The sequence below is a fragment of the Juglans regia genome, chromosome 13 (assembly GCF_001411555.2).
Source record: "Juglans regia cultivar Chandler chromosome 13, Walnut 2.0, whole genome shotgun sequence".
Lineage (NCBI taxonomy): Eukaryota > Viridiplantae > Streptophyta > Magnoliopsida > Fagales > Juglandaceae > Juglans > Juglans regia.
Genome location: NC_049913.1, coordinates 16,378,234 through 16,399,585, shown reverse-complemented (window position 1 = coordinate 16,399,585; position 21,352 = coordinate 16,378,234). Strand labels below are relative to the sequence as shown.

The following is a 21,352-nucleotide window of genomic DNA, read 5'->3' as shown; positions in this document are numbered from 1 at the left end:
CACTCCGCGCACATCTCCGACTCTACCTCCATGCACATGCATGACTCAGCCTTTCATTCGCACGCACGTCTCCCTCGTCTCTCATCTAGGGTTTTTTTTTTTCGAATCAACTCCATAAATACTGTTTTTCTCACCAGCAAAAGAAGTTGCCACAGCCTAACTTGTTTTCCAGTGAATCACCTCGTTCACGTAACTGCCTCCTTCTTTCTTCCACTCAAAAGTCACCGTGTGATAGCCCCACCGCCCAGCCCGTTGGCAAACTGAGAACCCCACGTAGCCCCGTCGTTGCCTCTACGTTATGACCCCCTTAGCGCCGTCCCTGCACCACCACCGTTGCACCCCTTCTCAGCCACCGTGGTACAACTCCTACTACCCAGCCACCCTGCCTCTTCCACGGTCAAACAAACACCAAGGATGCCCCTATTTTAGCAACCGAAAACAGAGCAACACAACTCCGTGCCCTTGTCATTCAACGCCTCCACGTCGTTACCACCGGCATAGAGAACTCCGACGGTCACTGCACGCCACTCCTATCACGCCGCGTCCCTACTGGTAAGCTCACGTCGTTTCTTTATTTTTCCCTTTTCTTTCGGTCTCTCCCTCACTCTCTCTCACCGTATGCTTCTCTTGATCATCTCTCTCTTTCTATCATTTGCAACTGCCCAGGTGCCGCCCTCACCACCGTCGACCTCAGCTAGTCCCTGCGCCGTCACACGTTTCCTTCTTGGTGAGCCCTGCCATGCAAAACTATTTTTTCACGCAAGTTTCGTATGTTTTCAAAGACAAGAGATCTAGCTATACCTTACCGAGCAAATTGGTTCATTAATTAAATGAAATTACAGTATTACCCTTCGAGTAAAAGTTGTGTAAATATGTTTTAAACTTTTAATATATATACTGGTAGACTCATTTTGTTTAGGTTTATAGAAAAAATTTTAAGTATTTTAAAATGTTATTAGGTAAAGATTTATTTTAGGAGTAAACAATATTAGTATAATATTATTTTTACCCTTTAGATATGATTTAGTCTATTTAAAAATAGTTATGGTTTATTTTAAAATATTTGGGATAATTATACTATCTAGTATTTTACTTTATAATTTGTTTTCAATAATAAATAGGTTAGATTTTTAAATGTTTAAGTCAAAGTTATTAAATCAACATTGATGATTTTAGAAATTGATAATTTATAAATTTAAGTTTTGAGGAATTATATAGGTTATTTTAGAAGTTTAGGCTTAAATATCGAAATACGTGAGTAATTGAAAATTTATGAGAATTACGTGATTATTTTATAGATGACGATTAATTATTGTTCGACATTTTGAGGAAAATTCTGAAAAAACTAAGAAGTCCAGATAAGCGAGATTCCTATGCTAGATTTTGTATTAAAATAAAATGACATGAGGTTGATTTTTTGGAAAATATATATATTTGGTTATGAAAATAAATTTAAACTACCTCAGTTATTTATTCTGCATTACTCATGAGATTATGTTTAAGAAGAAAGTATTTTCTGTCATGACTGGTGTAGACATGAGCTTATTTTTGACATTATGTTCTTGAACTTTGAAAAAAAGAGCGAATATGAAATTTGTGCATAAATTATGTTGTGATATGATTTTGTTCTATTCTGAAGATTTTGTTCAGTACTCTGTTTGAATAAGACGTGATTTTTTAAAACCTTTGGCATGACTCTTTGATTCTGAATTTGATTATGTTTCCGCTATATTCAGTTACGGCCCTACCACAGGTGATAATAGTGGCATATGGCCCAACTACGGGTAATAATAGTAGATACGGCCCAACCACGGGTTATAATAGTGAATACGGCCCAACTACGGGTTATAATAGTGGATACGGCCCAACCACAGGTAATAATAGTGGATACGGCCCAACCACAGGTAATAATAGTGGATACGGCCCTGCCACGGGTTATAGTAGTGGTCTCTATTTTGAGTGCACACATTGGTGACAAAGTGATTTATGTTCTGCTTGGCTATCCGCAGATGCACAACCCTACCACGGGGGTTATACATGGCTTCTGTTATGATATGATAGGGTTATAAACAACCATTATACCCGTGGCTGGGCCGTATCCACTATTAAAACCAGTGGTTGGGCTATATCCACTATTAAAACCTGTGGTTGGGCCATAACAGAAACCGAGTAGAACATCAGAATCATACTTAATCAGAATACATAACTAAAATATTATACCAAGGTTTTCAGATGCTATAACATATCCAAACAGAGTATTGAACAAATTCATATCTTTTCACATATTCAGAAACATTTTTGCCAAAAATAGAATGCACAAAATTAGCTCATGTCTTCACCAGCCATTCCAGAAATTCTTTTATTCTTATACAGAATTTCATGAGTAATGCAAAACAAATAACTAAGGCCGTTTCAAAATTACTTTTTGTTGCAAAACATGCATATTTTCTCAAAATTAACCTCAGTCCATTTTATTTACTTATGCAAAGTCTAGCAAGGAACCTCACTTACCTAAACTTTTTGGCTTTTCAAAATATCTCCACAACAGTGTCAAACGAATATCAATCGTTACCTATAGAAAATTCATGTAACTTGAATAAGTCTCCAATTGAATAGTTATTTTGTAAGTACAGTTGAAATACTTATCTTAATACCTCAAAACCTAAAATTTCTCTTAACTCTAAAATATCATTATTTCGTAACTTTCATTTTGCAATTTATCAACAAACTAGTTAAGGCCCAAGCTACAATTTTTGTCCAAAAATAAAAATACAGTTTTGGCTTATAATCCAAGGGGTATAAAAGTAATTTCATCAAAATTATTCCCACATCATGTCAAGCTTTATCATTTATGGGAGAAAACTACAATGCACTATTCCAAGTTGAAAAATAAGCTCTACTGTGAAGGGAGGGGAAGTATTTACCGAGAGAACTTTATGTGACGGCGGCCTAGGTTCAGTGAACGGAGGTCATCACGATGACAAGCTGAGCACTGGTAAGAGAGAGAGAGGGTGATGAGCGAAAGAGAGAGCGAACGGAGGGAGAAAGAGTAAGCCGAGAGAGGGAGAAACGTAGAGGGTGCTGATGGCTAACCGTGAGAAGGACGACGGACCTGGGGTGTAATGCCCTGTTCCCGGAGGTCCGAAGAGTTAACTCTTAATACTTAATATCAACTTCAATAACACAACTATAAAATCCATAAAACTCCATAAAATGTTAATACATTTAATCAATCCAAATATCTATGTTCTTTCATGGGGACAGCAAAGAAATTCTCAATAACATAAATTAAAAACTCTCCAAAGACTCGAAAATATCCTTAACTCATCAAATCAAAATAACCGAAAGTAAATCAGTTTACTAACTACGATTCTCAAATAAGCACTTGTACCCTCAGGCACTTATTCCACTATGATCATCACACATTGCTAAAACTTCCTACTCTTGTTCTCCAGCTGAAGCATCAAAATTATCTGAAAAATATTTGGAGATAAGAGGTGAGTTATCCCAAATCTCAGTAAATAGAGAACATATACCAGTGTGTAAATATGCGCATTTACAAATATCAGAATGCAATACAAAACATTTTCATTTTCAGAGTGCAGAAGCAAAACATGTTATCAAAATATCAGAGCGAAGACTCAGAAATAATTTCATTCAAAACTATCCTTTGGCATAGCATAAATGATCATCATCATCATCACCATCAGAACATCATATCAGAACAGAGGCCATGTATAACCCCCGTGGTAGGATTGTGCATTTGCGGATAGCCAAGTAGAACATAAGTCACATAACCCGTGGCAGGGCCGTATCCATTATTATTACCCGTGGTTGGGCTGTATCCACTATTATTTCCCGTGGTTGGGCCGTATCCACTATTATAACCCGTGGTTGGGTCGTATCCACTATTATTACCTGTGATTAGGCTGTATTCACTATTGTAACCCGTGGTTGGACTGTATACACTATTATCACCAGTGGCAAGGCCATAACTGAATAGAGCGGAAACATAATCAAATTAAGAATCAGAGAGTCATGCTAAACGTTTTCAGAAATCACGTCTTATCCAAACAGAGTACTGAACAAAATCTTCATAACAGAACAAAATCATATCACAACATAATTTATGCACAAATTTCATATTCACTCTCTTTTTCAAATTTCAGAAACAGAATGTCAAAAGTAAGCTCATGTCTACACTAGTCATGATAGAAAAACTTTCTTCTTAAACAGAATCTCATGAGTAATACAGAACAAATAACTGAGGTAGTTCAAATTTATTTTCATAACCAAATATGTATATTTTCTAAAAATCAACCTCAACTCATTTTATTTTAATGCAAAATCTAGCATAGGAACTCTGCTTACCTGGACTTCTTAGCTTTTTCGAAATTTTCCTAAAAAATGTCAAACAATAATTAATCGTCACCTATAAAATAATCACGTAATTTTCGTAAATTTCTAATTAATCACTTATTTCGATATTTAATCCTAAGTTTCTAAGATAACCTATTTAATTCCTCAAAACCTAAAATCTCATAGCCTCAAATTATAAATCATCGCTTTCTAAAATCATCAATATTGATTTAATAATAACTTTGACTAAAACATTTAAAAGTCTGACCTATTTATTAATGAAAACAAAGTTTAAAGTTTAATACTAGATAAGATAATTATTCCAAAATATTTTAAAATAAACCATAACTATTTTTAAAATTGACTAAATCATATCTAAAGTGTAAAATAATAACATTATACCAATATTGTTTACTCTTAAAATAAATCTTTACTTAATAACATGTTAAAATACTTAAGTGATTTTGTGTAATCATAATTATATAAGGGTGTACTAATACATAAAAAAAGTTTAAAAGTACATTAATATAACATGTAGTAAAGGGTATTAAAGTAATTTCATTTAATTCTTTGAAAACCAACAAAACTTGCGTAAAACAAATAACTTGCATGGGAAGGCTTACTCGAGGAGAGATCATGCGGCAGCGTGCGACGTAGCGAGGGGCTAGAAGCTTAGCGACATAGCGGTGGTGATCTTGGAAGAGCACTGGAAGAGAGAGTGAGTGAGAGAGAGAAACACGGTGAGAGAGGGACAAAGTCATATAAAGAGTGACACACGGCATGTGCATGGAGGTGTTACCGAGAGAGAGCGGTGGTTGAGGCAGTGGGTTGCAGATTAGTGGCTATGGTGGTTCTGATCCGTGGCCATGAAGGAAGGCGGGGTGGTGGTTGTGGTTCACGGTGCCCTCCAAGAATGCTTTATTTTTGGGAGATCAAACAAAGGATTTTCACTTGGTAGAAGTGGTGGGTTGCTATTTCCCGTAGCTGTGGAACGCGGTTTTGGTGGTTTTGGTCTGGGTGGATGTTTACAAGGGGTGGATGAACTGGACGTCAACTATGTGGAGGCGCTCGGGTGGCGCAGCAGTGCACGGTGCGGGCTTTATGCAAGCATGGGTTGCGTCGATTTCGTTTGGGGGGCAGCGTGAGTTCTGGATGGTGCAACAGCTGGGTTGAAGAGGCTAGCAGCGACTGCAACTTGATGGAAGGTTATGGTGGCCTGATAAAGTTGATGAGCGTTGAGCCGAGAACGTGGAGAGGCAGTGAACGAAAGGGAGTTATGCTTGGGTTGCTGCGGCTACTACTTTTCAGGATAGGAGTACAAGTATATATATAGGCAACGGAAAAACCCTAGAGAAATGAGGGAGACGTGCGAGATCATGCAAGCCGTGGATGTAGGAAAAACTCTAGGGGGGAAAAATAGACGAAAAAAAAAACTTGCGGGGAAATTAACGTGTGAAAAAAAAAAACAAATAAATAAATTGAGCTTGACTGGGTCCTAGCGTTACATGGGGTGGAACATGTGGCGGTTTCTATGGAGGTACAGGAGAGGTGGAGGGCTAACAACATCGTTGGCTATGGTGACTTGAGGAGGTACAGTGGACCATATGTGCTCTATTTCAAGCTGTCTAAAACAAGGGACAACGACTGACGACTTGTGGTGGTGTTGCCCCATGTCTGAGTGGCTACGTCTTCATGTGGGCCGAGCACGGTGGTGATTTGAGGGAGGAGCACTGAGAGAGAAAGAGAGAGAGAGAGAGAGAGAGAGAGAGAGAGAGAGAGAGAGAGAGTGAGAGAGAGAGAGAGAGATGAGAGAATGGAGAGTGAGAAAGAGAAAGAGAGAGCACCACCGTGTGGGGGAGAGATGTTACCAAGAGGAAGGGTGGTGGCTTGAGGCAGCGGCAGTGCAGCACAGGGGTGCAGGGCGTAGCAAGATGGGGTTGTCACCATTTTCATCCAGAGCGGTGGCTGAACGGGTGGAGATTTGGGCGAGGACCCTTGCCCCATGGGCAACTAAGAGATTTCTCTCGCCCAAAAGGCGAGAAGACTTTCCTCTCAGTAGGCAAGGAGACTCAATGGCGACCGGAATTGGCAACAAGAGTTAGGCGTTGACTAATATAACTTACTTTCTGGGTGTGAAGACTTGGCGCAAGGCTCTGGGCAACTAGTCTAAATGACCAACTTAATATACTAACCTAAACGACATCTTGGGCAACAATGGGACAAAAGGCGAGCACCTTTACCACTCGGTAGGTTGGCGAGAGGGTTCTATCATCCCGATCGGGAGTCTTTCCACACCCGTTTGCTTGTGACCTCCACTCTAGTTATATTCAGCTTATATTCAGCACACGACATCCACTCGGTGGGATGATTTCTCCCGACCGGGATCAATCTGCTGCTGACCACCAAATATGAGTTCCGAGTTCCGCAATCAATCCGCTGGCGACCAAATCCTCCTGAACTCCGCAATTTATGCTGTATATCACTGAATATTCCATTTTAGATAATTTTGTTATTCTTAGGAAAATTTCTCTTATGTTAAATTTTATCTTTAGAAATTATTTTCCATATCTTTAGGCTAGATTGTAGCCGGATTTATATTGTTTCCAAGTTTGAATTTTGACATCTATTTATTCTCGTCTTGTGGGATGAATAGGGAGTTAGAGTTTTTAGAGTTTTTGAGTTTTTTAGAGAGTTTGAGTTTAGGTTTCGATAGTTCAAAGTTTATTATTTGAGTTTCTTTCAAGGAGATAGATCTGGGGGAGCAAAGGCGAGAGCCGCATGATTCATCAACTAACTCCAACGAAGAACACCAATTTTCTTGTTCTTCCTTTTAATTTCATTATGAACTATTTTTTTTTTCTAGAGCTTTGATGTAATCTAGTATTGAACACACAATTTATATTCTAAGTTATTTTATTTTCAATATTTCCATGATTGAGTGTTTATTTCTTGTTCTTAATGCATGCAATTTTCTACCTAACTATTGTTCGATCTATTGAATCACAGTGAGACCGAGAGGTGATTCGTGATTAAATCTCTAGGATTAAGTACCATTAGTTGAGCAAAAGTAGAGATACTTTTCCGCGATTAGTATGATTTTCAAGAAAAATTTAAACAACTTAATGAGTCTCTAATTAGTTAAACTCACATAGAGATATAAAGTTATTAGTTGGAGATATTTTGATATTTTTCGAGAGAAAATATTGAATAGTTAAGGAATTTTTATCATCAACTTGGGATAATTGGAATTCTATAAAAAAGAAGAATAAATTGTGTGAGATTTGTTAGGTGAAATCAAACGCTCTAAATTTATTCTTATTATCTTTAGAATATAAATTTTGATTCTATTTTCTTCAGTATAATTTAGATAATCCATTTTTCAAATTTTGATTTTCCAAATAATAATTAATTTAGTAAATTTCAATACTCAATAGCATAATTATTCCATATGGGTTCGATATCCGTTTTCTTAAAAACACTTTACAACTTGTTACGATTTTGTACACTTGCAGATGTATTTTTATGCGAACAAGTTTTTGGCATCGTTATTGGGAAATAGTTATTTGTTATTGATATTGACACTAGCTGGATTTTTTCTACTTTGGATTTTATTTTAGTTTAATATATATATATATATATTTGGTTTAAATTATATCTCAATTTTTTATTTTTTAAGGAATCAGAAGTGCATGCGCTGATTTAAATCATTAGAGTATACAATTTTCAATCCAGAGATTGAAAGAACCTGCGTCGGATCAATAAAAAGAAGTAGAAAGAGGTTGCCACATCTAAATTTAATATGGCCGACCAAGAGTACAAGGCGTTCAAAGATTATGTCATTACCACATTGGCGGCTCAGATGGCAAATCTATCACAAAAAATAGGTAAGATGAATGTTAATTCTATTCAAACTAATGTTGTTTGTGATCATTGCGCAGGAAATCATTCAAGTGTAGATTGCAAGTGGGGAATCCTTTTGCCCAACCAAGTTATGAACAAGCTCATTACGTGTCCAATTTTCAATGTCAAAATAATCCTTATTCAAACACATTCAATCCCGGATGGAGAAATCACCCTAACTTTTCATGGAGCAATAACCAAGTGCCGGTTAGACCACCTCAAAAAGTTTTCACAGCAAGAGAAGAAACCGACACTTGAGGATATGTTTATGCAAGACATACAAAATAATGATATGGTGAACCAAAACACCTCGACTTCAATCCGCAATCTTGAGGCGCAAATCAGTCAGCTCTTAAACATGCTTACCAAGAGGACAATAGGAACTTTACCGAGCAACATTGTGGCCAATCCGAAGGAACATGTCAAAGCCATAAGATTGAGAAGTGGGCGGACATATGACCATCCACAGACAGCAAATACCGAGCAGTGGGCAGAAGATGTCGAAAATATGGAGTCTGAGAAGGAGGAAATCGAGTACGAGATAAAAGAAGCAGATCGGGATGTGACCGACCAGCAAGCTAAAATGACTAAGGAGAATAAAGGGACTGCAAAACCCAAGAAATCCAGGGTGTTTATTCCTAAAAAATTTTCTCCTTCAATTTATAATCCACCAATTCTTTTTCCGCAAAGATTAAGAAAAAATAAGATTGATAATCAGTTCTATAAATTTGATATATTATCAAACACGCGGAAGTTAGAGGAGCATGAGACTGTAATGCTAACCGAGGAGAGCAGTGCAATATTACAAATGAAGTTGCCGCCTAAGTTAAAAGATACGGAGAGTTTCACGATCCCTTGCACTATAGGAAATTCATATTTTGATAAAGGTTTATGTGACTTAAGGGTAAATTCATATTCTGCTGTCTGCCCTTTTGTTTTCTCAATTATGTTTTGGTGGTGTTGTTTGGTGGTTTCCGTTTCCTGTATTTCTGACTTTATGTCGATGTGTTTTTATTGGTTTTGTTTGTTGGTGTTATTTGTAGGAAAAATAAAGTGAAATAGGCTATTGGACGTATGTCCATAGCAGTGTTGGTACCTCCCTCCTTCGGCGAGGAGCATGTCACTTTTGACGTATTTAAATCTATGAAATTCCCTTCCGAGGCACATTCTTGTTTTCAAATAAGTGATAGACATTTGGTCATTGCCGACGAGCCTTATGGAGCTGAATTTCCAAACTGCTTCTAACAAATTTAAGGAACGAAGAAGCCGGGGAGATCTCCAAGGGGTACACGACTGCACCTTCAAGGAAAATATTCAATTGAAAGGCTAAGAATAAAAAATAAAAAATCAGGGGAGCATCTCTTACCTTCTCTCATTCTTTGCTTTAGTTTTTCTCCATTTTTCCCATTGAAGACAATGTGATATTTAAATTTGGGGGGAAATGATATTATTTTATTTATTTAAATATATATGTATAATGATGATAAAAACAATATGGTTTGATGAATAAAAAAGCCTATGATAAGAATATGTTTGAAATTTATTATAATTTTTAGGAAAAATTCTCATTGCTTAAGTCTAGTTGTTAATTATTTACTTGATCTTACTTAATTTGATATTTTCTATGCTCAATAAATGATTCTTATGATCATTAATTGTTTTGAGTACCTAGAGAGATTTTATGTAAATTTTGTAAATTTGTATGGTCTCAACGTACTCTAAAACTTGTTTGATTACGCTCGAGGCAAAATCCTAGACAGAATATTACTAGGGAAATGATTAAGGCATTCTTTGGACCGATTGAGCCTTTCAAGCTTACCTATTATGTAACACCCCGATCTCGGAGGTCCGAGAGTTAGCTCTTAATACTTAATATCAACAACTTCAATAATACAACTTTAAAATTCAGAAAATTCCATAAAATATTAATTCATTTACTCAACCCAAAAATCTATGTTCCTTCATTGGAACAATAAAGCAATTCTCAATAGCATAAATTAAAACTCTCCAAAGACTCGAAAATATCTTTAATTCATCAAATCAAAAAAATCGAAAATAAATCAATTTACTAACTACGACTCTCAAATAAGCACTTGTACCCTCAGGCACTTATTCCACTACGATTATCACACCTTGCTAAAACTTCCTACTCGTGTTCTCCAGCCGAACCATCAAAATTATCTGAAAAATATATGGAGATAAAGGATCAATTATCAACAACTTAGTAAGCAGATGACATATACTAGTGTGTAAACATAAGCATTAGAGAGTTCAGAATGCAGAACAAAATATTTTCTTTCAAAATGTAGAATCAGAATATTTTTTTCAAAATGCAGCGTCATAATATGTTATAAAAAATATTCATAATCAAAATTCATTTGGCATAGCATAAATTGAAACGTCACACCTTATCTTATCATATCAGAATAGATACCATGTTTAACCCTCGTGGTAGGGTTGTGCAAACCCTGGTAGCTAACCGAGCAGAAAGAAAATGTGAATCTTCCCCTTATTCATTCTCGGAGCCCCGAGTATGCACATAGGAAAGATCTCGCAGAAAATCACTTTGTTTCCAAAGTGAGTGCACCAGAAACAAAAAAGTTGGTACCAACCTGAACATATGCCACAGTTTTACACCCATGGTAAGGTCATAATGGAACAAAAATGAAAACAGAATGTTATGCCAGAGATTTTCATTAATCACATCATATCATATCAGAGTATCATATCAGAACATAACAGAATCAGATCACAAAAACATAATTTATGCACAAAATTTCATATTCGCTCTCTTTTGCAAAGGTCAGAAACAAAATACCAAAAATAAGCTCATGTCTACACCAGTCATGACAGAAAATACTTTCTCCTTAAGCAGAATCTCATGAGTAATGCAGAACAAATAACTGAGGTAGTTCAAATTTCTTTTCATAACCAAATATGTATATTTTCCAAAAAATCAACCTCAGCTCATTTTATTTTAATGCAAAATCTAGCATAGGAACCCCGCTTACCTAGACTTCTTAGTTTTATTCAAAATTTTCCTCAAAACGCTGAACAATAATTAATCTTCACATGTAAAATAATCACGTAATTCCCTTAAATTTTCAATCAAACATATATTTCAATTTTTAAGCCTAAACTTTTAAAATAACTTATTTTAATTCCTCAAGACCTAAAATTCTCAAAACCTCAAAATAAATCATCACTTTCTAAAATCATCAATGTCCATTTAATAACTCCGACTATGACATAAAAATCTAATCTATTTACTATCGAAATCAAATTATAAAATTTATTACTAAATAATATAATTATAACAAAATATTTTAAATTATACATAAAAAATTCGATAAACTAGATCATAATAAAAACAATACAACATTATTGTTTACTTACCTTTAAAAGAAACAATTTAAATCACTTATAAAAATTTCTGTATTTAAGAGTTTTTAGAAAATTATAAAATAAAAATGATGCTCACCTTTACAAATTAAAAAATTAAAACTGACTAACATGACTTGTAATTAAAAGGGTAACATTGTAATTTCAACACAAAATATCTTATGCAAGACCAGCTTTACGTGAGGCTTGTTTATAAGACCACCCATTCATAAGACAACAACTTGTGAAGTAGAGGCTCACAGAGAGAAGTGGAGCTGTGACGGAGTTGGGCAGATGCGGAGGATGCACTAGTGGTGGTGGTTACACCTGCGATGCACTGGAAGAGTGAGAGAGAGAAACACGGTGAGAGAGAGACAAAGTCATGATAGAAAGAGTGAAACACGGCGTGTGCATGGAGGTGTTACCGAGAGAGAGAGAGAGAGAGAGATGGTTGAGGCAAAGGGGTGCAGATCAGTGGCCACGAACGAAGGTGGGGTGGTGGTTGTGGTTCAAGGTGCCCTCCAAAGATGCTCTATTTTTGGGAGATAAAACAGAGGCTCAACGGGTTGACTTCGTGAAGAGGACGTACAGCTTCCACGGCAGCTACTTGTGGTGGTCTTCCATGCATGTAGGTGGTTGCGATTTATGAAAGGGAAATCTAGGTGGCTGTCGATTTCACGTGGGGATGGAGGCTGGACTTGCGATGCTGCGGCTGTGGAAAGATTGTGAGGGTGCAACGCCGGGGGTGGCTGGCTAAGATTTCGCTTAGCTGGGGAATGGATACCCTAAGGTGGTGCGGTGGCAGTGGGAAACCGAGAGGAGAGGGAGAAAAAGAATAAGTGGCTATTCTAGGTTTTCGTTGAGGATGTGAACATATAAATATATAGATGAATGGATGACCAAAAGAAAACCCTAGAGATGAGAGAGTAATGTGCATGCGGATGGGAATAGAGTCATGCAAGTGAGGAAAACTGCTCATAAACTTATAGGTTTTCCAAGGTTTAAACTAATGGGTGTGGCCTTGTTCCGCAAACTGCTGGGCCAAAAGCTCAAAATAAAATCACTACTCGATCCATAACATAAAAACTAAAAACAATAACCTAAATATCAAGCTTAAATAAATAAATAAAAAATCCACAGTCCAACCATACAAATTCTGGGTCCGGGTGTTACACTATTTGAGCTTAAACACTGATTTCGTTACCTTTCAAGAGAACTAAGTTTACACAAAATCACAAACTCACAAGAGTATGAAAAGCAAGAGAGGTGGAAGGTCTACACGTAAAGTTAATTATAACAATATTATCAAAATCATAAGTTTGGGGGTGTGAAGAGTCAACTCGTCCACTGTGTGTCCAACAAGAAAAGGTCGACGAGAGTCATACACATAGGCAGTCGAAAAAGTATGGACTATTTCCAAAAAAAAAAATGTCCAACCTGCCGAATAGAGGAGTAAAGAAAGAGATACTTGAAAGTGCAATAAAGAGAGATCTGTTGAGAGGTTTAAAAGGATTGAGAGGAGATGATTGTGTTAGAAGTGAGAATGCTCTATTTGTTTTGTTGGTGTTCAAACTTAAGTTCTCTTGCATTTTTTGAATCATACATTTTCTTTGTAGCCATCACCCTAACCTTACATTACAAGCCTAATAAAGACCTATTGATCCCTGGTACTAGTTTTTGTTTTACATTAGTGGAGAGTGATTTGAAAAGCTATCTGGAGAGCTAATGATGAAGTGAAAATGATGGGTATGCATAAACGTGGGGATGGATAATGCAGTGGAATTGAGTTTTGAATTAACTTTTGGACTTGATTGATCTTAATTGATTCATTTGAATTATAGACTTTAGGAAATCTTTGAGGCAATAAATTTGATGAATCAAACCAATCATTGTTTAATTGTCTTTCTTTTATTCTTTGCTCGAGGGCAAGCAAAAGTTAAGTTTGGGGCTATTTGATAAGTGTTATTTTTATGGGATTTTATCATTCTTTTATTTATGAAAATGGTCAGTTTTCCTTTAATTCTATTTTATTTCTATATATTTTTCTTTATTTTCTTGGATTTGAAGAAATGAGAAGACTTAGTGCAAAATGAGAGAATTTTGGTTCAAAAGGTAACGAGATCATAAGAGAGTCGAGGAGATTTGGGCGAGGAGCCTTGTCCCATGGACAGCAAAGAAATTTCTCTAGCCCAAAAGGTAAGAAGACTTTCCTCTCAGTAGGCGAGGAGACTCAATGGTGACCAGAATTGGCGACAAGAGTTAGGCGCTGAGCGATATAATTTACTTCTTGGGCGCGAAGACTTGGCGCAAGGCTCTGGGCGACTAGTCTAAATGATCAACTTAACAGACCAACCTAAACGACATCTTGGGCAACAATGAGACAAAATACGAGCAACTGTACCATTCAAAGGGTTGGCGAGAGGGTTCTATCATCCAGATCGGGAGTTTTTCCAAGCCCATTCGTTTATGACCTCCAAGCTAGTTATATTCAACACACGACATCTACTCAGTGGGATAATTTCTCCCAACCGGGATCAATCTGCTGTTGACCACCAAATCCGAGTTCCGAGTTCCGTAATCAATCTGCTGGTGACCAAATCCTCCCAAACTTTGCAATTTAAGCTGCATATCATTGAATCTTCCAATTTAGATAATTCTCTTATTCTTGAGATAATTTCTTTTATGTTAACTTTTATCTTTAGAAACTATTTTTCAGATTTTTAGGCTAGATTGTAGCCGAATTTATATTGTTTCTGGATTTGAATTTTGACATTTATTTAATCTTGTCTTGTGGAATGAATAGGGAGTAAGAGTTTTTTAGTTTTTTATAGAGTCTAAGTTTAGTTTTCAATAGTTCAAAGTTTATTATTTGAGTTTCTTTCAATGAGGTAGATCTGGGGGAGCAGAGGCGAGAGTCGCATGCTTCATCGACTAACTCCAACGAAGACACAAGTTTTCTTGTTCTTCTTTTTAGTTTCATTATGAACTAATTTTATTTTTTAGAGCTTTGATGTAGTCTAGCATTGAACACACAATTTTTCTAAGTTATTTTATTTTCAATATTTCCATAATTGAGTGTTTATTCCTTATTCTTAATACTTGCAATTTTCTACCAAACTATTGTTTGATCTATTGAATCACAATGAGACCAAGAGATGATTTGTGATTAAAACTCCAGGATTAAGTACCATTAGTTGAGCGAAAGTAGAGATACTTTACCTCGATTAGTGTGATTTTCAAGAAAAATTCAAAGAACTCAATGAGTCTCCAATTAGTTAAACTCACATAGAGATATTGAGTTATTAGTTGGAGAAATTTTTGGTATTGTTTGAGAGAAAATATTTAATAATTCATTGATTTTGATAATCAACTTGGGATAATTGGAATTCTATAACAAGGAAGAATAAATTGTGTGGGATTTGCTAGGTGAAATCAAGCGCTCTAGATTTATTCTTATTATCTTTAGAATCTAAATTTTGATGCTATTTTCTTTAGTATAATTTAGTTAATCCATTTCTCAAATTTTGGTTTTCCAAATAGTAATTAATTTAGTAAATTTCAATACTCATTAGCATAATCATTCACTGTGAGTTCGATATCCATTTTCTTAAAAACATTTTACTGCTTGTTACGATTCTGTGCACTTGTGGATATATTTTTATGTGAACAGGGTCTAATGTGTGCTTGTTGTATGCATATAGGGACAGTTGTCATGAACGTAGAGGGATAGAGATGTGCATGCAGTGGGAAGTTAGCTGATGTGCTTATTTCCTGGGCACGTGAGACTGAGTGTTGTGTTGGCCTCGTCGTGCTTGATGGAAATTTACGTAGAAGGTGTGGCTTAATTTATGTCCATGGGTCTAAATATATAGAAGGCAATGGTTTAAGGAATTTTATCACGAAGGGGACTCAAAAATTGTAACTTTAGTGCGCTTGAAATTGGACACGTTAATGGGCTTGGACTTGATAAATAAATTGGGTCATAATTCTCATGTCCAAAATAAATCTCTGGTCCAACAATATCTTCGACGTTTAGAAAAATTTTATTAGGCCAAATTCTCATTATTCCGGCCCCGCCTTGGTCCATCATTTATTATTTGGACCTTCGTCCAATCCTTGAGCCCAATCAAAAATTCATACTCTGCCAAAATAAATTTTGATCCCATAAGCTGCTCTGAAATTACTCGTTAAAACTCAAATGAAATTTTCATACATAAACCCAAAAATATTTAACAGACTCAGGTTGGGCCCAGGTGTTACATTTTCACACCATCCTCACCCACGAGCATCAGTCGCATTTCTCATCATGAGCATCAGACCCTTCTCGGTCATGGCTGCAGCACCCACATCTGTTCCTTTTTTGCACCCACAAAAACACTATAAATCTAGGCCATGATTGTTGCTCTGCATTTATTTTCAAATTTTTTAAGCTGTAGAATGCCTAAAGTATACACATCTAGATGAAGATAAAATGGATAGTGAGATGAAATGAAATGGTTTTAAATGAAAGTTGAAAATTGAATAAAGTATTGTTAGAATATTAGTTTTTAGAGAAATGATAGTTGCAGTCGTGAGTGCGCAAGCGCCGTACAATCACTTTGAAAAAAGTGAATAAATATGATATCCACATGAAAAGAAATTAATTTTTTAATAGTGGACATCACTCTTTTCAAAGTTTAGAAAAATTTTATTAGGCCAAATTCTCATTATTCCGGCCCCGCCTTGGTCCATCATTTATTATTTGGACCTTCGTCCAATCCTTGAGCCCAATCAAAAATTCATACTCTGCCAAAATAAATTTTGATCCCATAAGCTGCTCTGAAATTACTCGTTAAAACTCAAATGAGATTTTCATACATAAGCCCAAAAATATTTAACAGACTCAGGTTGGGCCCAGGTGTTACATTTTCACACCATCCTCACCCACGAGCATCAGTCGCATTTCTCATCATGAGCATCAGACCCTTCTCGGTCATGGCTGCAGCACCCACATCTGTTCCTTTTTTGCACCCACAAAAACACTATCAATCTAGGCCATGATTGTTGCTCTGCATTTATTTTCAAATTTTTTAAGCTGTAGAATGCCTAAAGTATACACATCTAGATGAAGATAAAATGGATAGTGAGATGAAATGAAATGGTTTTAAATGAAAGTTGAAAATTGAATAAAGTATTGTTAGAATATTAGTTTTTAGAGAAATGATAGTTGCAGTCATGAGTGCGCAAGCGCCGTACAATCACTTTGAAAAAAGTGAATAAATATGATATCCACATGAAAAGAAATTAATTTTTTAATAGTGGACATCACTCTTTTCAAAGCGACTGCACAACGCTTGCGCACTCCACGACTATATGTAGCATTACTCTATTTTTTAATATTATTTTTTTTTTAAGATTTGAAAAAATTGAATTGTTTATTATATTTTGTGTGAGAATTTGAGAAAATTATAATGATGAGATAAAATAAAATACTTTCACTAATCAAACAGGGCCTTACACACCTTAGTGCAGGAGATGTTTTTATTTTTATTTGTTTTCGTAAACCTGGACCGAGGATGAAAGAGCTGTACAGGAGAGGGAGAAATGACAGAAATTGTAAAGAAGCTTCCATTTTACTTTTCTTGTTTTATTTTATTTTATTTTTTCTTTACTTATCAGACTTTGCACTATTCGTGCAATTCATGCACTACAAGGGGCTTCCCTGTAGCAGCACTCCTTTCAATCATTTACCTTTTACTACTTCTATATATTTATCTTCCAATGGTTATTTCTAGAAATGAAAATTCTATACACTACACTACCATCTCACTTTCATCCCACTAAATAAGATGTGTCACATTTATTACCATTGAATGATCATTTCTTGTATGCTTCTTTATCATCTAATGGTGATGAATGTGTCACCTCTTACTTAATAGGATGAGAATGTGGTGTATAACATTACTCGTTAATTTTTTTGCATTTGGATTCGGAGTTTCCAAATCACCTAAATACTCACCTTTCTAGTTTCAATATTTGCTTGCACTTGTATTTGGCTGTATGTTAAACTCTTTGCATCTTATAATTTTTTTTTTTTGCAATTGGTTCATAATATCATTCCTTTTGTGTCCAGATTCTCTCTGAGCATCGTATCATGACAAGCTATCTCCAGAAGTGTCATCCTAATGAGTTTGGGCCTTTTGGCATTGTGTAATGATATACACCACACTCTCATCCTATTTTGATCATACCAAGTGGCATGTGACACATTCATCACCATTAGATGATAAAGAAGCATACAATAAATGATCATTTAATGGTGATAAATGTGCCACATCATATTTAGTAGGATGAAATTGAGATGGTAGTATGGTATATAGAATTTTCCTTTGGCATTACATCCACCTGTCTTGAAACATTTATAAAAAGTTGTGCTGTCTACTCCGTTATCACTTATATACTGGGCATTGGAGACAGGTGAGCTTCAACAGTTGTGTTCATCATGACTATATCGACGTGCATGTTGTTGGTACTTGAATTAGCTATAAACTTCAATGATTTTACTTTTTCCCCATACAACTTCCTGCCTCCCTTTTTCCTTCTTTCTCTTATACGGAAGAAAAAGGTGATGCAAATTAGGATTTATTGCTTTTCTAGTTAGATTAGTATTTTCTAGTTTTATTCTATCTGCAATTAGATTAGTATTTCCTAGTTTTTTCCTATCTGCAATTGTTATTTCCTAGTTAGAGTAATATTCTATTTTATTGGCTATTTAAGGATCAAAGGATGTACAATTAAAGGCACTTTTGAATAATTAATGAAATTGAATGTTTGATCCTGAGATGGGACTAGTCTGGTGAAACACCATAAACTTGTTGATTTATTTTCTTGGAGAGATTCCAACTTTATAGAGAGGGATTATGTGCTTGTATTCCTTTTTTGCTCTTCTTGGCATCGACGTGAGGTTGAACCAAGAAGTTGGCATCAATTTTGGCATAAGAGCAAGGTTCCTTCCTCAAGGAGCTTAGCAACCACATGCCTGTAACCCGTCGTGGTACTTCGTACGCCATGGCCAACAACCAAAATCCAAACAACCAAAATTTCAATTCGTGGGGAGGTGTTCAACAAAAGTGATAGGGATGATGAAGAAGATTGGGAAGATGAAGGTGACCGAGAGTTTGAGGATCGTGGGCCTCCAATCTGACATCATAGATAAAATTTTCACTGAGGTCATGGTGCAGATTATCAACCTCTTGATGAACTGATTAAGAGGATGAAGGTAGATGTGCCGAATTTTTATGGGAAATTAGAACCCAACTCTTTTGAAGATTGGTTAGCGGCTATTGAGGACTACTTCGATTGGTTTGCTGTATCGGAGGATCGAAAGGTTCGTTATGTTCAAATGAACTTGAAGGGTCATGCAAGAGCATGGTGGGGAAGCGTGGAAGAACAATTACGTCGTACATGATGTCCATCATCAGCTTTTAACTGGGAGGAAATGCAGGAATGACTTAAGGAAAAAAAATTTCCCATTGATTATGAGCAAATGATGTTTGAAGAGATGTTACAACTCAGACAAGGGTCATTGAGTGTTGATCAATTCATGAACCGCTTCCACGAGTTGATTGTTCATGGCAAGATTGTGGAGACTGAACAACAAACTTTAGCTCAATATTGCACGGGATTACGCAGTGGTCTACGCGAGGAGATGTTGACTGTACGTTTAATTAATATGGAGGAGGCATATCAATTAGCACTACATATTGACAAGCAAATGGGAATCTCGACTAGGAGAAAAATGATGTCAATGGATCCAAGACTGGAACGTGTGCCAACGCCTTCATTCCAAAGGCCACCATTGCTGAAAGATCAACCTAGGGGCGCAGTGATTAGGGACCAGAAAGGAAAAGCAAAAGCTTCCAGCAAAGGGCCACAATGTTACAAATGTAAAGGCTTTGGGCAGTATGTTGTTGAGTGTCGTACAAGAGATAAAAAGTTAGCCTTCATATGTGAAAAATAATTATTGGTAATGGATATTGTTGAAGAAACGGATGAGGAGACCGATGAGGGTAGTCACGATGAAGAAGAGCACCTGGGCGCATCGGATTTACCTAGTTGTGTGATCCATCGAGTGTTGACTGGAACTAAAAAAGAGCTCCAGGCTAATCTGTAATGGACCCAACTTGACTAGTTTGAGAAGTCACTCTCCAGAATTAGGTTAATGAAGGAGAATAGAAGAAGGAGAAGAAGAAGCAAGTCTGTTAATTGCATGAATTGTTCATTGGGATCTTTCCCCCCAATTCCTTCTATTTATAATATTTGTTTGAACAAAACGGCAGTGTTTAACAACACTTCTTGTAAAAGAAAATGACTGCGTTTACAACTATTGAAAAGAAGGGATATTTAAATGACAACGTTCTATTTAAAGGAATGAAACTAATTATGCATCACATGACACCGTTCTCAGCTTCACGTATGCAACTAACTGTCACCAACCACCTTTCTATTCCTGGCTTACGAACACAACACAGAAGCTTCGATCCTCATCACACCTTGCCCCCTAACTGCACCCTTAAGCAGATTGCATGCCTTCCACTCCAGCACTTCCTCAATCCATAACACACTCTCCCCCTTTAAAGCATCTTGCCCACAAGGTGAGGGAATTGCTGCCGAAGCTGCCAATAAGGTTCCCATGTACAAGCTTCCACTCCAGCACCTTCCCATTGAATCAAGACTTCCACGAATGCCCTATTGTCCTTCTTGATAGTTCGTCTTTCCAAAATTTTCTCAGGCCGAGGCCTTAACTCCCCTTGCAAATCAACTGGAGGTAAAGTAGAAGTAGGTGTAAACTGATCTCCAAGCTTTTTCTTCAAGACAGAAACATGAAAAACTGGATGTATGAGTGAATCTGAAGGTAGGCATAAACGATATGCAACCTTGCCAATTCTATGAGTGATCTGAAATGGCCAAAATATCGAGGTGAAAGTTTAAGGTTCCTTCTGGCTGCTACAGACTGCTGTCTATAGGATTGAAGTTTAAGATAAACCCAATCCCCCACAGAAAACTCCCTGTCAGTTCTATGTTTGTCATAATAAAACTTCATTCTGTCTTGAGCCAAGGATAAATTGGATTTGAGTTTAAGAAGAATCTGTTCCCGAGTCAGCAACAGCTGGTCCACTGCCTGATTGGAAGTCAAACCAGGAATATAAGCCTGAAGTTTAATTGGAGGAATCCCATACACAGCTTCAAATGGAGTTAACTTTATGGAAGTGTGAAATGTGGAATTATACCACCATTCAGCTAATGAAAGCCAATCCACCCACAACTTTGGTTTGTCACCAGAAAATGACCTCAGAAAATGTTCAAGACATTTGTTGACAGCTTCTGTTTGACCATCACTTTGAGGGTGATAAGCTGATGAATAAGAAAGATTAACTCCCTGCAGTTTGAAAAGTTCTCTCCAAAAGGAACTAGTAAATGTTGAACCATGATCAGAAACAATGGTTTTAGGCAAACCATGTAACTTAAAAACATTACTCAAGAATAATGAAGCCACTTGAGCAGCTGTAAATGGATGTTTCAAAGGCATGAAATGAGCATATTTTGATAATCTGTCCACTACTACCATAATGACAGAATACCCTCTGGAAATGAGCAATCCTTCAACAAAATCCATTGAAAGATCAGTCCATATTTGCTCAGGAATAGGTAAGGGCTGTAAAAACCCAAATAG

General features: G+C 36.5%; 1 pseudogene; it reads left to right on the top strand.

The window, feature by feature from the left end:
- The window catches only part of LOC109013715, a 48,846-nt pseudogene that overhangs the window by 16,395 nt on the left and 11,099 nt on the right, over positions 1-21,352 (top strand).